This window comes from Schistocerca americana, chromosome X (assembly GCF_021461395.2).
Source record: "Schistocerca americana isolate TAMUIC-IGC-003095 chromosome X, iqSchAmer2.1, whole genome shotgun sequence".
Lineage (NCBI taxonomy): Eukaryota > Metazoa > Arthropoda > Insecta > Orthoptera > Acrididae > Schistocerca > Schistocerca americana.
The window spans coordinates 368,449,772-368,467,167 of NC_060130.1; the positions used below are offsets into that span (position 1 = coordinate 368,449,772).

Genomic DNA, 17,396 nt, shown 5'->3' on the forward strand with positions numbered 1-17,396 from the left:
CACATTTTACGGAATTGTGTACTGCTTACAGTAGAGAAACAGTTCGGATACGGCAGGAGCTTATATCAGCATGACAATGCACCCTAGCATAAAGAAGCATCTGTGAGGCAATAGTTTGTGGAGAATAACATTCCTGAAATGGACTGCACTGGCCACATTCCCGCCCTGAACACAGTGACGCAACTATGTGATGAGCCTGAATGTTGTCTTCGGTCCGTACCTCAGTGTCCAACATTACTAACCTTCTCTGGTTTCGACTTTTGAGGAAGAATGGGCTGCCATTCCTCCACAGACTCCATCACAGTTCAAGCTGACACAAAGGGCAAGGGTGGACACACCCCATGTTAATGTCCACTTGAGACCGGATACTTTTGATCAGATAGTATAAATGGATCTGCCAGAAGACGTCCTAATAGGTCATCATCATCTACACTTGGATTTATACTCGGCGAGTGTTCCGCTAACATCTCTCTGCCCCTGAGCATCGACAAACCTCTGTAGAATCTCGCATCCTCTGATTTTGATACCATGGTCATTTTGCAAGGTACGTGAGGGAGAGAGGATTATTGTGTCAGTTTTCCTTGGAAAGCGAGCTCTCGAAATTTGAACAGGGAGCTCCCTGTTGGCAATGCCTCTTTCGTAACGTCTGCCACTATAATTGGTTGAACCTCTCCGTGCAGCTCTCGCAATGACTAAATGAAGCTGCGACTAAACATACACCTTTTCTTTCAATCTGATCTATCTCCTATATTTATCCTACCAAGCAACTGTCCCAGAATGACAAGGAATATTTAAAAATCGCGTGAACGACTGTTATATTAGCTGCATAAACTAATTTCCTTAATGTCATTTCGGTGAAGCTCATTGTGTCTTTTGTCTTTTATACATTATTATATTATTATGGTCGTTTCATCTTAAATCGACCCTGACGCACACCACTCGATATTTATCGATTGTGGCTGGTTCTTGTGATCGATAGTTCTTGTGTATTCGCACAATGATCGGTTTTTACCACGCTTTCACGTCACATTAATGTGAGTATCTCTCAAAAGACTGAATAACCCGCCAGAGATATGGAGCCATGTCGACTTAGTACTGTGGCCAGCTGCGCTGGTTTCCTGGATGAGGATCAATGGCGCCAACAGCCCGATCGAGATGGCTGCACACATTCTCGATAGGCTTGAAATCATGGGAGACTGGTGGCCAGGGTGCACTGTAAACTAATCCTCATGCTTTTCGAACCACGCACGTACGCCGCGAACTGTGTAATATGTTACGTTGTCCTGATGGTAGATGCCATCGCTCTGAGCAAAAACAAAGTGCATGTAGTGGCGGATGTGGTCCCCAAGGATAAATGTATACTTGAGTTAACCCATTGTGCCTTCCAGAATGACGAGATCACTCAGGGAATGGCACGAAAACATTCCCCAGACTATTACGCTCCCTCCCGTGGACTGGACTTTTCCAACGACTGTTGCAACGTGTCTGTAATCCGCCTGATGGAGCATGAAACATGATTTATCTGAAAAGGCTACCTGCCTTCAATCAGTGCACTTTCAGTTGCGGTATTTTCATGCAAATGACAGCCTTCGATGCCACTGAACAGCAGTCAGCGTATGTTCATGAACTAGGCGACTGCTGTGGACACCCATACGCAGCAACATTCTCAAATGGTCAAATGGCTCTGAGCACTATGCGACTTAACTTCTGAGGTCATCAGTCGCCTAGAACTTAGAACTAATTAAATCTAACTAACCTAAGGACATCACACATATCCATGCCCGAGGCAGGATTCGAACCTGCAACCGTAGCGGTCGCTCGGCTCCAGGCTGCAGCGCCTAGAAGCGCACGGCCACTCCGGCCGGCTAGCAACGTTCTCAGAATGGTTATTTAGAAGACACTGTTGGTAGCCCCTTGGTACGCCTCAGCCCCAGTTTTGGATAGCACCATTTTGCCATGTACAGTATAGTTTAACCAAGACGGCACGCGAACGGTTTACGAACGTAGCTATTTACGAAATGCTTCCACATTTGGACTGCAGCCCAACGATCATGCACTTCCTGACGTCAGATAAACCGCCCCATTTCCGGATTACGACAACGACTGCACAGTTTTTCCGCGTCCCCCTGTCACACTTTATATATCAGTAGTATAGTTCTGCTGATTCTGGCTCAAAGAGCATTTTCGAGTAAATATTCCAAGCTGCAAACCAAGACTCTAATTTTGCAGTATTTCAAGACTAAAGTCAATGTAAATACAACCAAAACAAAATAGCCAACAAAGCTGAGTTATTTTTTAAAAAATTAGAAAATTTCAACTTAATTAAAACAAAAATACAAAAATTTTTAAAATTTAATCAAATTCAATAACATGAAAAGGTCCATCTTTATTTTTTTTACTACAATAAATACAATGTAAGCTTACAGTTTTATCTTACTTATTATCATCATTTGTAAAGATTTTAATAAAACAATCTGGAAGAGTAATTTCATATTTGTCATCTAAAAATAATAAAACTTTATCTCCAACTTTCCGCTTATGAATTAACATAAGATTATGTCTTTTAAGCGCTGGTAATTTAGTGAACACCATTAATGTAATTGTGAAGCAGAGTTAACAGATCTTCATTGCTACCGTTCATGTTCATTTTTATTTATATATAAAAAAATTAAGGAATCAAAAAATTAAAACATTTTCCAAATGATTGAAGAATGTTTTAATTTTTAAAAAACAAAAGTTTTCAGTTTTTATATTCTCTAGTTCTCTGAAAATATTTCAAAAGGAAATGAAAACACCATAAGTTGCCCATTTTTAAATTGTTTTGCTTCTCCTTTTTTACATTTTCAAATTAAAAAATAAAGACCTCCTTCTTTGATAAAAAAAAGTTGATTTTTCATTTCCTTTCAATACCTCCAAATTGGAGTGATTTAACTTTTCTAATATAATCGTATCTTCATAATCACAATGTTTGAATGCTTAATACATTTTTTTATATTCTAGAAGTTGAGCTACATCTTCTGCTTTAAACTATGGATTTCATCAATGATTATTCAAACTTTTTTATCATTAGGGCCTACTTATAAGGTTATTATTTTTTAGCTTCACAAGTGACATCACTTATATATAAAAATTTAATATAATTTTATTTATTAATTCCAATATATTTTTCCTTATAAATGGAAAATGAAAATAAAATGATTTGTCCATTGTGCAATCAAGAAAAAGAAATTTATAAAGAAATTAATATAACAAGACAGAATTTACCTACAGAATCAGGTTGCAATGATTGTAAAAGAAATAAACAAAAACACTTCTTCATACTTGACATTTTAAAACGTTCATTTGTGAAAAGTGTGGAAAGAAAGTTAAAAATACTTCTAAATATATTCATAAGTGTGATCACTCAGAAGATCAGAAATTAGCTTTAAAATGTCAAAATATAAAGAAATAAATCATCAAAAAGTTGAATATTTTTGTGGAAAATTTGTTTGTAAATTTTATTTACCAAGATATCAAAAATTACCATATCATGAAAGAATATTAAAAAGTAATTAATTCATTTATTGTTATTTAATCTTCTCTGTAACTGTTTGATTCTTGTAAGAAATCATTTTTATCACCTTTTATATTATTTGGGTTTTAATTTATAATGACCATATGGTAATGTATCAATTCCATTTTGTAACACACCAGGTTTATCATCGTCAGAACTTAAAACAATTTCATTGTATCCAACTGTACACAGTTCATGTTTAAATGATCTATATAATTAATTTTGCTATTGTTTTATTTTTACAGTTAACTATTTTTTATAATCATCAAAAGTAATTTCATTTTTCACATCAGATTTCTTAACTCCTTTAGATTTTTTTCTTTTCTTTATCACCAAATTTTTACGCATTCATTTTTGATATTAAACTAACATGTGTTCACATAATTTTTCCACAATTTTCATCTTTCATTTATCCTAAAACTTCCCTATTTACTTGTGGAAGTACATAAATACTATCTTGTGGGTAACTACTTGTATCAAAGTAATCATTCATTGGCTTCATATGTTTAAAAAATCTTCAACTCTTATATCATAAATGAAAGCATCAATAACCATAAAACATAATTCAATATTTTCACCATATTTTTGATTCATACCTTTATAATGAAAAACATGCATTTTAATTTTCGGAATATCTAGGATACTCATTCCAATATAAATTGCTTTACTGAACATTATTTTTATTTTCTTCATATGAACTGCAACTAAATTTTCTGAAAATACAGCAGTATGTTCATAATTTTGTTTTGAAATTAATTCGTATATTTTCTTGGATCTGTTATTATAACATTTTGTCTATTTTCCATTGTTTTTCCAAACACTGCATGTGATTGGAGAGACAGCTTGCAGAGGACGAGTTTAATCATACACGCTGATTCTGTACGACAGGCCTGGCAAAGCTTGGCTTGAGACCCATTCGCCTTCTGCGAGCGCTACTCGTACTGTGCGGTCACGACCACGCCACAGCATACGATGGTCTCGTTTACTCTGCAGTCGGTAGGGGCAACATCTTTTTTCGACTGCTTCGTCGAAGCACACGCTCTCGCACCTTGACAGCCATCGGTTTCTCTCTGCAACTTATTCAGATTTACACTCCGTAACACTTCTCTGTAGCTCAGGTTATCATTTCATTTGCTATTGTGGCTATTATTCTGGTTTCGTTTCTGGTTGTTACAATCAAATAGTGGTAATGCAGGAGTAGGTTTAATAATGAATAAAAAAAATAGGAGTGCGGGTAAGCTACTACAAACAGCATAGCGAACGCCTTATTGTGGCCAAGATAGACATGTTCTGAGGCATCAAGGGATCACCAATTTAGTATTAGCGGGCAGCGTGATGGGTAAAAATCGTAGAGGGAGACCAAGAGATGAATACACTAAGCAGCTTCAGAAGGATGTAGGTTGCAGTAGTACTGGGAGATGAAGCAGCTTGCACAGGATAGAGTAGCATAGAGAGCTGTATCAAACCAGTCTCAGGACTGAAGACCACAACAACAACAATAGTTGTTACTATTTTTGAGAATGTCGAAAAGAAAAAATACTGAAAACCGTGTTTCAGTGAGGAGTGGGGCATTAAGAGTTTTGTACACAATTCCGATGAAAAATCAGAATGTTTAATATGTAAAAAATGCTTAAGTCAAAACAAAGGTGGTAATCTTGCTAATTTCTCTTCGCTTCATGAAATGATACACTGGCGTCACTCTCATGACGAACGAAAAGATTTAGTGGATAAGTTAAAAACATAAATACAAAAGTTACTTGAATCATCAAGTCTTATGCGATATGCTTAATAGTTGGAAAATATCAGAATGTTTCGGTAGTGGCATACTCTTAAAAGAATGTGTAATAGATATTGCAAAAGCATTTGTTTACTACGATGTCAGTAATATTTAACAATAGCTGCTATGTAACGTAGTCCAATAAAAAGAATGCTTCTTGATACGGTTCATAGCAGGAAGCTAAAGAATTTAATTGCAAACGATCGGTCGAGAGTACTGATCGAACAGATCTCAGTCAACAATTAATTTTTCTTCACGAGGCTCTTGTTTATCTGCAGTCAAGAGGTGCAGCGCTTTGTTCTCAAGGTTTGGATGTTTTTAATGCTCTTAAAAATTACGGTGACAAAGTTGATGGTTTTCAAAAATGATCTGCATTTTGAGCTGATAGTGTACCAGATATGATCGATAGTGTAAATATCTTCGATGCTCAGTTATGAAAAAATGGAATAAATTATTTAAATTTTCATTGCGTTATTCATCATGAACCACTGCCTGAAAAAAGTGTCAGAATGTATTCGCAATGAAAAATGCAACGAAAATTACGTATATAATACGCTGAGGAAATCCATTACTATTTCATCGAAAGTTTAAGCAACTTTTGCTAGAAGACGACGCTGTATATGGGGATAGATTTCTCCATTCTGATAATCGTTGGTTGAATGCAGGAAACAGTTTAGTTCTTTATTTCTCCCTTAGAAGTTTTCAAGTTTTTGAATAATAAGGTAAAATCGGATACTTCGGAATTTGAAAAGAAAGTGAAGGGTTCACTTTTCTCTTTCAGGATTAGCATTTCTAACAAAGGTTACGGATCAGTTGAATAATTTGAATTTATGTTTGCTTATAGCGAGTAGGTACAGTTAACAATCCGGGATGACTGATTGTCGTCGTTGCACTTGGCCGGCGTGGCTGTGGGTGCCGCGAAGTCGTGATAGCATCGTACGGGTCGAGTTGGGGGGAGAAGCACCTACTGGATGGGAATGATTCGCGAGTCACGCTTTGTCAGGTCTGCTGTACAAGCTGCGCAGATTTCAGTGAAATCTGTTAGCATCGAATCTTTTGTATAATTTCTGTATAAAATTCTCACAGCTTTCTCAATAAACATACCTTCTGTTACACTCGTCTATCGATCTTAGCTTTTGAGAAATCAGGGAGTCATTCGCTTGACATCCTGTAAATGTAACAAACAATTCCACCAGAGCAAAGTTCTGTCTGACCCCACCGCCTATCTTAACACAAAGAACAAACGAAAAGTGCAATTTATATTTAAATAAATAAGATATAACAGAAGGCAGTCTAGGTGACATGGTTACCACGTAACTGAGAAAAGGTTGCGGATACATGAACTTGTGTCGTATTATGTGATACAGCTTATACATGTTATGTATAAATACTGCAACTCAGACTTTTCGATGGAAACACTAAAATATAATTAAATTTCTATGTCTTTCCGACGTCGAGATCGTTAAAACAGTTCTGAGCTGGAGAAATATGGCAGAGCAAATGAGTCGTGGTGCCGTTGTAGAAACCATTCTTCCACTCATTATTCGAACGGATTATAAGTGTAGTGCCTAAACTAATCGTTATCTTGCTGGGATTCTCTATCATAGTCCCTCTCAGAAGTACTAACCTATACACAGAATAATAACGAAAAATTTGCGTTAATGATGTATGCTAAAGTTAGTAATAAACAAATGCATTGTGACTGTAAACAAGAAGAACCATTTTCAAATTTTTGTACCTGTCAGTTTACGTAGCAAGGAACCTGTAAATAAAAATTCCTAAATGAATTTTGATGGAAGATGTGTTTTCCATTTGATCAACATAACTTACAGACATTCTTTCGTGATGATTTTTCCACGGCAAGAGGATTTGTGCGTATGCGAAGTTCATCAAGACGAAGCCGAGGGACTAGTTATTTTTAAAGACCACTAATGTTGGTGTGCATACTTTTAATACTCTGGGGATAAATGCACTTCTGATGATCGCTAATTAATGGACGAAATACTCAGCTGTAACATAGGTGATAACGCGTACAGAGTCTGAAGAACCTGGTTTGTTACATGTTCCATAGGTCACTTGTACCATATGTTGTAGCGACGTGGAAGGAGCCAATATCTAAGCTAGTAAATTAATTTATATTTAAATGTCTTTGCCCACTGACCAGTTCACAGAAAAATGCAAAATTTTGATTTTGACAATATAAGTAAGTGGTATTTTTGCACTACAGAAGTTAGAAGTCTCGAAATAAAAATGATTATTTTTAATAAAAGTAATTGCCTAATACTTCATATATTATTTTCAAATTTCGTTTTGCTATCTTCCATTTGGATAAGCCACCAAAGATTTTGGCAATAGCATTATTCGACTGTTCCTGAACTGAATTTAGTTTCACTGAATAGTAATGAGGATTGTTTTTCTTCTAGTACTGTTATTATGTACATCGTAAGTCTGTTCGAACTCTGCTGAGCTACTCTGAGCAACAGAATTAAAGGATCACTTTTCGAACCTCCGTAACTGTCTCCCCCTGCGACGCAGAATTGTGAAATTTGGCTCAAATGTGTGTACAAGCTTCCTCTGTAGAGGAAGGTTGCGACGTCATCTTCGTGTTCAACGACGCTTCAACCAGTAAGGTGTCGACACATGCGATAAAAAGGCCACAGGTCCGATTCTCATGTGACGTGTAAGGTGGGTTAGTGATGTCACATTGGTACTAAATTTCACCATAATTCTGCCCAACGTCACCGTGGATGTTTCACTCGGTTAGAAAGTCTCACAGCATCGTTTGCCCACATTTCACTCCTTTTGACGCCTCTGCGATGGAAGTCAGAACCGCGCCGCGCGGCGTTGAAAACACGCGGTTTTCTTATGAGTGGTCGCGGAAAACATTTCAGACACACATCACTGACCTCCATCTCAGAGGCGTTAAAAGAAGGCCTGTAATATGTATACGAAGGTGGCTGTGATGACCTACCCGTCATGTGACGCCCTTACGGTGGCGTCGGACAGGATTGTGGCGAAATTTGGTACCGATGTGACATATTAACCCACCTTACACGTCGCATGAACTTCTCAGCCGTGTCCGTTCTTTCGCACGTGTCGACGACATCTTGTCTGAATCGTCGTCGAGTCTGAGGGTGACGTCGCAAGGTACCACGCTTCTGCATCATTACGGAGGAAGTTTGTTGGCGCCTTTGAGCCAAATTTGAGACTTTTGCGTCGTAAAGGGAAGAAAATTACGGGGCTTAGAACAAGTGATCATTTAATACTGTTGCTCAGTGTATTTACTACACATTTTATGGGGGAATACGAGATTCCATGTTGTTGTACCTGACTATTCTAATAGTTGACTGCACTATCAATGAGATTGAGTGCCAGATATTATTCTTATGACATCATATTTTGCAATAAAAACTTCCTTTCTTAAAGATGAGTTACTATAGGACGTTATTTCATAAGCCATACTGAGCGAAAATAAATAAAGTATGTTCACTTTCTGATTGTTTCTCTCCAGCAATTCCAGTGACATTATGTGCAAATGTAGATGAACTGTAATTATTTTTTCAGTTTCTCGTAAAACGTAGAGCCGAAAATTTTAATGATTCTATCTTAATTATTAAATCTTGCCCAGGCTTTCTAATTGCTCTTGTTTGCTTTCATATGTAGAACTTAAAATTCTTTTTTTGTTTTTACTAATGAGGGAAATCATTGGCAGACGCCTAGTACATTATTCCTTTAAACACATTGTCGACAATTTCCTCTGTTGCTCTTTGTCTGTTGGGACTCATTATAATACCGTGTCATCTGCAAAAGGAATTATTTCTGATTTATATGTATCAAATACGAGGTCATATTCATATATGGGAACGGCAGTGTACCCTACGTTAAACCATTCGTAGCTCCACTAATGAGGCATTTATTAGTTACAACATTAATTTTATAAAACTTAAGTTCTTATAACAAAATGTGTTGAAAATTGCTGTAGCTTTACTTGTCACCTGTGACGTATTGCCTCTTGGCTTTTCACATCGAATCTTAGCCCGAGATTTCTTCTGAGGTTTCGCGAGTGTGATTGGCTAGTATTGGCAAAGGTTCACCCTCCGTTGCCGGGGGAGGACTGAAGTCGAGCCATCGGCCGGATATTAAATACAGCTGTCGGCCTAACCTGTGAGAGCTTTCTCCTGGTCGTTACCGCTGTAGGTCTCCCCTTGACACTCGCAACCCTCCTTCGCAGCAGCACGAGAATCCGAGATCCGTTCACTTTGCGACTTTCTTCCTTCTTGTTGAAACTACTGTGTCGTTTGTAACTTTCTATGGCCCCCCTTCTCCACAGAGAGAACCTCAGTGTCGGTGAATTTTATTATGTGGTCGGTCTCACACAGCACGTGCTCCGCCACAGCCGATTTTTTCACCTGTCCCTACGTGAAATGCCGTTTATGTCCGTTGATCCTGATACAAATGAATCGTCCAGTCACTCCAAAGTACACTTTCCCCTCGTACACGGTATGGAGCTTTTTTCAGAAATTGTCAGTGGGTCTGTTTTGTCCTTTGCCGATCTGAGACAATCTTTGATCTATTTGGTCGGTTTGTAAATAGACTTTACGCCGTGATTGTGCAATATCCGTTCGAGTTTGCCCGTCGTTCCGGGGTTGTAAGGCCGTACACCACACTTGTTCTTCCGGCGTGTCAGTTCGCCGAATGTTGGGTTTTGTGAAACTTCTTACACAACTGGTGGAGTATCCATTGCTCCACAAAACGGATTCCAGGTGTCGCACTTCGCGTCCGATGCGGTACGGCTCAAATATTCGTATCGCTGGCGTTACGAGCGCATTAATCATTACTCTTTTCTGTCTCCGGTGACGACAGTTTGCGGACTTATCGGCGTGTTTCTCGATTTTCGATACACACTGTGGCCAAGGTTCTCACCATTCCTCGTATCCAGCCTACCTATAGTCCGAATAAAATTACTTGATAGTTGACATGTGTCACTTGCCGCTACTAAGTTGCCACATTCGCTGCCGGCTACCGCTCGCTTATAGGCGACACACAAACACGGCGGGTCGCTTCACAAATGCTGTTAATGTGTAACAGCTGATTTTAAGTGACCAATGACTGAACTGCGGCGGACGATGTGTTTTGTAGTCCTGAATTATAATTCATGTCCTGATCTAAGCACAACCTCGTGATGTGCAATGTATCCGAGAAAAAGGCGATCAAAAATCTGCGGCAGAACTAAAATCTCGATCGCTTTGTTCACGGTGTTTAAGGCTAATCTCTAAAAGCAAACTCAAGACAGAAAAATTTAATTATATGTTTGCTTGCATAGCCATCTTCTGCAGAAAAATGTCAGTTTTAGCGGTAAAAGCAAACTGTAATTTCTCGCTGTCATTGATTGCTTGAAACTATCCTCATACTGGCAACACAGGATACCGCGTTACCAACCGGTGAGCAGTCCTGGTTGACATATGGTTACAGATTATAGGCGACACAAAGAGATTTCAAACGAAAAAAAATGATAGGAAGAAAAATAAGAGCAAATAAAAAAGTCAATACGATGATGAAAATGACGTGGCAAAGTATTAGAAATAAAAAATTACATTTAAATCAATTAATTGAATAAAAATGATAATCAAAATCTTTTGGTTAGGTTTAGAAAAATAAGAAGATCCTCTGCATTTGTGATTCGAACCGTCGGCTTTCTCCACGTGAGGTTTGTACGCTAACAACTACGCTGTACCATTACAGTGCAAAAGGCTGTTCTGTTTATGACACCGCTGTCTCAATCGCCCCGCTTAATTGACAGCCTTCAAAACTTCGACGTCACGCAATGTCGTGCGAAGCTTATCTGACAAGCAGATCTCTGTGACTATAATAACTGTATAAAAGACGCTGAATCGCGTCTTATACGGAAGGTCCCAGTACTTTTTGGTTAGTGCTGTGTGTGAAACGTGTGTATTTCGTTATCATCGTTGTGTGTATGTGTTTGTGTTGTTTTTAGTGTGGTTATCATGTGTGATGAAATACAAAATAAAGGGCCAGACCCAGGATTCGGGATCGATCCAAACGTATCAAGAAAGAAAGCTGGACAAGAAATTGGATGGCTGGCTCTGAGCACTATGGGACTCAACTGCTGAGGTCATTAGTCCCCTAGAACTTAGAACTAGTTCAATCTAACCAACCTAAGGACATCACACACATCCATGCCCGAGGCAGGATTCGAACCTGCGACCGTAGCGGTCTCGCGGTTCCAGACTGCAGCGCCAGAACCGCACGGCCGAACTAATTGTTGTGACAGTTTGGCAACGGCGAACGTAGAGCGCTCTAATTGGAAGATACCAGCTACAACGCCTGAAGTGTCAACTATCAAGAAATTTTAATCGGACTATAGAAATGGTAACTGTTAGTGTTTTCTACCTCCATAGTAAATTTTATGTTTGGTTGGAGAGTGTTTAGATGTCTTAGGAAGTCACGGACCTGTTTCTCACCACAGCTCTACACGACAGTGGTCTCGTCGACATATTTGTACCACACCAAAAGTGAGCCGCAGCACATCGGACGCTTGATGCAGCACTTGGAATCCGTTCTGAGAAGTAATGGATATTCCATCAACAGCATAAGAAGTCCAGAATGAGATTTTCAGTCTGCAGCGGAGTGTGCGCTGATATGAAACTTCCTGACAGATTAAAACTGTGTGCCGGACCGAGACTCGAACTCGAGACCTTTGCCTTTGCGGTTATATCAGCGCACACTCCACTGCAGAGTGAAAATCTCATTCTGGAAACATTCCCCAGGCTGCGACTAAGCCATGTCTCTGCAATATCCTTTCTTCCAGGAGTGCTAGGTCTGTAAGGTTCGCAGGAGAGCTTCTGTAAAGTTTGGAAGGTAGGAGACGAGGTACTGGCAGAGGAAAAGCTGTGAGGACGGGGCGTGAGTCGTGTTTGGGTAGCTCAGTTGGTAGAGCACTTGCCCGCAAAAGGCAAAGGTCCCGAGTTCGAGTCTCGGTCCGGCACACAGTTTTAATCTGTCAGGAAGTTTCAAGTTGCATAAGAAGTGTCATTAAACCTTAGGTGGTGCAGATAGGTCGATGGCCTATTCGTCGTATGGCGAGGAACAGCTCGATGACTTCCAAATAGCTCTGGAAAGGCTCCAACCCAACATAAAATTTGCTGTGGAGGCAGGAATCAAACTACAGCTACATTTGAGATATGCTGGTTTGCTGGAGACTCCATGTACTTCAAAAGATTTATATCACCGTGGGTCAAATTAGGCAACGTAAGAGCCGTCACCTAAACGGACAGGAACCGGAATACAAGCGCGCATCGTTGTTAAGACCCGTATATTCAGGAGACGGATGGATTCCAAAACAGCAGCAAGTCAGCCGCACATCAGGCATTCATTTTCCGAAGAATCTGGCCAGGACGCAACTAAATGGCTGAAGGGATTCGACCGAGTCGCCAAAAACAACAGGCGGGACGGTGTGATGTTCTTGGAAAATGTGTACTTTTATTTAGACGGCAAAGTCCAACAGTCGTTCGAGAACAACGAAGAGAAGGTCAATAGCTGGGACAAATTCCTGTCCGAAATGAAGAAAACGTTTGGCGGCAATCGGGAACAGGTGCGCTTAGCGGAACAACCATTGAAAAATAGGGCCAAACGTCATGGGGAAACGACACAGTTGTATAAACACAATGTTTTGGCCCTACGTCATATAGTGAATCCTAAGATAATAGTAGCCAGCAAAATCCAGACGTCGCACAAGATATGTTCCAAAACGTTCTGGTGAAAGATGTCACAATAACATACGAGTATATCAAGTAGTGCCGTGGAATCGAGGAACTGGAAGAAAGGAGTCGGACGAATGAGTTATGACTAGCTACCGGATTTTATGCAGTAATAATCCCTTAAATATGCATGCATACATGCTTTAAAAAACCTAAAATATATAGGTAAACAGTTCGCATAAAATGTTGTTTCGGACATATCCGAAAAAACAGACACCACATATACAGATATAATTAGGGCGAGACGGCTAATGATCACTTCAGTGCAGATGCACACCTGGCTCGAACTCGTATGGGAATCGGCGAAATGTCGCGAGTAGTGATGATAATGGCCAATGGTCAATGGGCAAGGGGCAAGAGGCACTACTTTAGTAGTGTGCGGTCAGACTAACTGTCTGGTGAGCAAGAGACACAGGTTAGAATCCGGGTCCGGCACAAATATTTAGCCTCTCCCATTGATTTCAATCAATGCCCGCTCGCAACCAGTGTCTGTAATTCTTTTGTGTCTTAATTGCGAATACATAGAAAGAAGGATCCTTTATTGTATGATTATATGATAGCGGAACAAACACTGGTAGCAGTTACTTCTGTGAAGTATCTGGGAGTATGCGTGCGGAACGATTTGAAGTGGAATGATCATATAAAATTAATTGTTGGTAAGGCGGGTACCAGGTTGAGATTCATTGGGAGAGTGCTTAGAAAATGTAGTCCATCAACAAAGGAGGTGGCTTACAAAACTCTCGTTCGACCTATACTTGAGTATTGCTCATCAGTGTGGGATCCGTACCAGATCGGTTTGACGGAGGAGATAGAGAAGATCCAAAGAAGAGCGGCGCGTTTCGTCACAGGGTTATTTGGTAACCGTGATAGCGTTACGGAGATGTTTAATGAACTCAAGTGGCAGACTCTGCAAGAGAGGCGCTCTGCATCGCGGTGTAGATTGCTCGCCAGGTTTCGAGAGGGTGCGTTTCTGGATGAGGTATCGAATATATTGCTTCCCCCTACTTATACCTCCTGAGGAGATCACGAATGTAAAATTAGAGAGATTAGAGCGCGCACGGAGGCTTTCAGACAGTCGTTCTTCCCGCGAACCATACGCGACTGGAACAGGAAAGGGAGGTAATGACAGTGGCACGTAAAATGCCCTCCGCCACACACCTTTGGGTGGCTTGCGGAGTATAAATGTAGATGTAGATTTTAATTTTAAACATTTCGATAATATTATGCTTATTCACAAAACGGGCAAAATATGATTTTGTTAGGTTAGGTTAGGTTAGTGGTGTTTAACGTCCCGTCGACAACGAGGTCATTAGAGACGGAGCGCAAGCTCGGGTTAGGGAAGGATGGGGAAGGAAATCGGCCGTGCCCTTTCAAAGGAACCATCCCGGCATTTGCCTGAAACTATTTAGGGAAATCACGGAAAACCTAAATCAGGATGGCCGGAGACGGGATTGAACCGTCGTCCTCCCGAATGCGAGTCCAGTGTGCTAACCACTGCGCCACCTCGCTCGGTACTATGATTTTGTCTGCGCTATAAAACAGCGCCTAAAACTTAAGAAAAGAAGTAATTAGAACATACTACACAAAGAGCATACTTCTCCAGTTATAGAAAAAAAAATGCATTTGCATTAAAATCCGGTCTCGAGTTAAGACGCCTGCCGAATATGGTCTGTGTGACAGTTGGAGAAGACCACCATGGCTCGCGTGTCTCATACGTCAAATAGTTAAAGAGGATATACAGCAGTATATGGCAGTCAGAAATGTCGGATCGATACACAAGAGATAGCAGCCTTGAATGTCGGCCATAAATGTCAAGGGATAATAGAAAATGTTGAAGTGGTGTATCGATCTTTGGCACCGATCCCAACCACCAGCCAAACACGCCGTGAAGAGTGGACTCGTTCAACTAGGACTCAACGCAGCCGCCGCCAAACGACAACCCAGCACCAGACCCACGCAGGTGCAACCAATTCCTCCACCAAGTAAAACGCCCCGAAGAAGAACAAAATTTGGAAGACGAAGGACAAAACGCCACTCTGTGTCCACTGTGGACGCCCGGACACGTTGTGTGCTTCTGCAGAGAAAGAAGACGAGTGTTCGACGATTATGACGCCAAAAGACGTCAACCCACGATACGGTTGTTTTCACACCAGTCAACTGTAGACGATTTTAGCCGACCTGTGGGCCGAAGCTCATCGCCGTATCCTGGACGAGGTCTCTCCTCGACGCCATAACCGTTCCCCGTCGCCGTGAAAGACTAGCAGTCGCTCGCCTAGAAGCCGAATCAGAAAAACTAAGCGAGGCGACCGTATATGGAGATGAGGTCGCCACATCTGATAACCCTCCATGGACGACAGTTACCAAGCTGACAGGTAATCTCATCGGAGTCGTCATTGATGGCCAACTAGTCGGGGCGCTGGTCTACTTAGGGGCTTCTTTTCCTGTAATGACAAATGCTTATCGTCGCCAGCTAAATAAGACTGTTTTTCATGATACGAAAGCGATTGAGCTAAAAATCTCAACTCAATACGTCCAGCCGACAGGAACGTGTATTACAAGAATAACTATCAATGACAATACACAGCCCTTCGAATCAGTCGTTTTAACAGAATGTAATCGTGAGGTTATTCTCGGATGAGACTTCATTGTAGGCATCACATGCAATTATAGGCTGTGGAAGATCTGTGTTCCACATTGACGAAGCTGTTCCAACAAGGAGACATAACAAAGATTGCTCTTTGCGGTTGTATGCCGTTGAAGACGTTTTCACCCTTCTGGCATTAACGAGACGATTTCCATTCGTCAATCGAGATGGACAGTTAAACAGTGAAGCTTTTGTCGAGAACAGGAATGCTACTCAGCCTCACAAAAGAAATCAACATGCCAGCGACGATAATTAGCATTGTGGGTGATCAAGGAGAACTGTGGATCACTAACTGCCACGATAAACCACAACTCATCCATAAATCAGTCCACGAAGGACAACTTAATGCCATCGACGAAGACTCGTGTTCCGCTACTGACAGAGACAACGCGTATGAGAAAGCTACTGTCGAACTGTCAATACGATCTGGCCTGACCGTGGAATAACGTCGGTGAGTAATAGCCATTCTGCGCCAAATTTCGGATGATTTTGATTCCGTAGTGGAGAAAAGACAGACCAAGCAGACCATAACAAAACACTATAGCAACTCTGGGGACGATCCACCAATTATCCAGCGCTCATACAGCGTGTCGCCGGCTGAGCGACGGATAATCTTGGTGTACATGGAGAAGATGCTGCAAAATGACATCATTTAACTTTCAAGAGTCCTTAATTCTCTCTGGTGGTCCATGTCAGGAAGAAGGACGCACACAGTGTTTCTTTGTCGACTAGCGGTTACTAAACAAAATCTGGAAGAAAGATGTCTTTCCACTGCTGCAAACTGACGATATCCTAGCCGGAATGAAAGGAGAGAAGTATTTCTCAGCTATGAGCATGCAGACTGCTTACTGGCACATCGAAGTTGAAGAGGCTTACCAGGAAAGACCACATTCATAGCTCTCTTAAGACTTCAAAGTTTTGTCGTTTGGACTATATAACGCTCCGGCCACTTTCAGATGTATGATGGACAACCTGCTTCGACACGTTAAATGGACGACATGCCTTTGCTATCTGTATAACACTGTCGTTTTTTCGAAGACATTTGAAGAACATCTAAACCTCCTGCTCAACGCGTTAAAGTGTGTTCAGACTGCAGGTTTCCACCTGAATCACAAAAAGTGCCTCTTTGTCACTCAAGAAATAAGAATCATGGGGCACCTAGTGAATGGCGATGGCGTCCGTCCTGATCCAGAGAAATGAAGAGCAGTCATGGATTTTCCGATTCCTAGGTACATTCGTGATGTGAGAAGTTTTCTCGGAACGCCCTCGTATTACCGGCGATTCATAAAGTAGTTCCGTACCAAGGCAAGCCCCTTGCAAGAACTACTGCAAGAAGACGCCAACTTTTCTTGGAATGAGGCGCAAGAAAGATTTTTCCTCGTTCGTAAGGAGACAGTAACATTTTCTCCAGTTCTATCATTGTACGACGAGATTACCGAGATGGAACTTCGCATCGATGCTAGCGGTTATAGAGTAGGGGCAGCTCTAGTACAAATTCAGGGAGGTGCTGAAAACGTGATAGCTTATGGTTTCAGAGTACTCATCAAGTCAGAGAAGAACAATTCTATAATCGAGGGAGAGGGCATTGCAGTTGATTGAGCCATCCCCAAATTCCAGCCATATTTATTTGGCAAACCATTCAAC

At 40.8% G+C, this 17,396-nt stretch overlaps 1 protein-coding gene and 1 non-coding gene across 2 annotated transcripts in view; one reads left to right on the plus strand and one right to left on the minus strand.

Moving 5' to 3' along the window:
* LOC124555608 (proto-oncogene tyrosine-protein kinase ROS) overlaps positions 1 to 17,396 on the minus strand; it is a 565,849-nt gene that overhangs the window by 483,152 nt on the left and 65,301 nt on the right. The window lies entirely within an intron of this gene.
* Positions 12,264 to 12,338, plus strand: Trnal-caa. Its single transcript has one exon. It is a non-coding gene; the product is annotated as a tRNA-Leu (tRNA).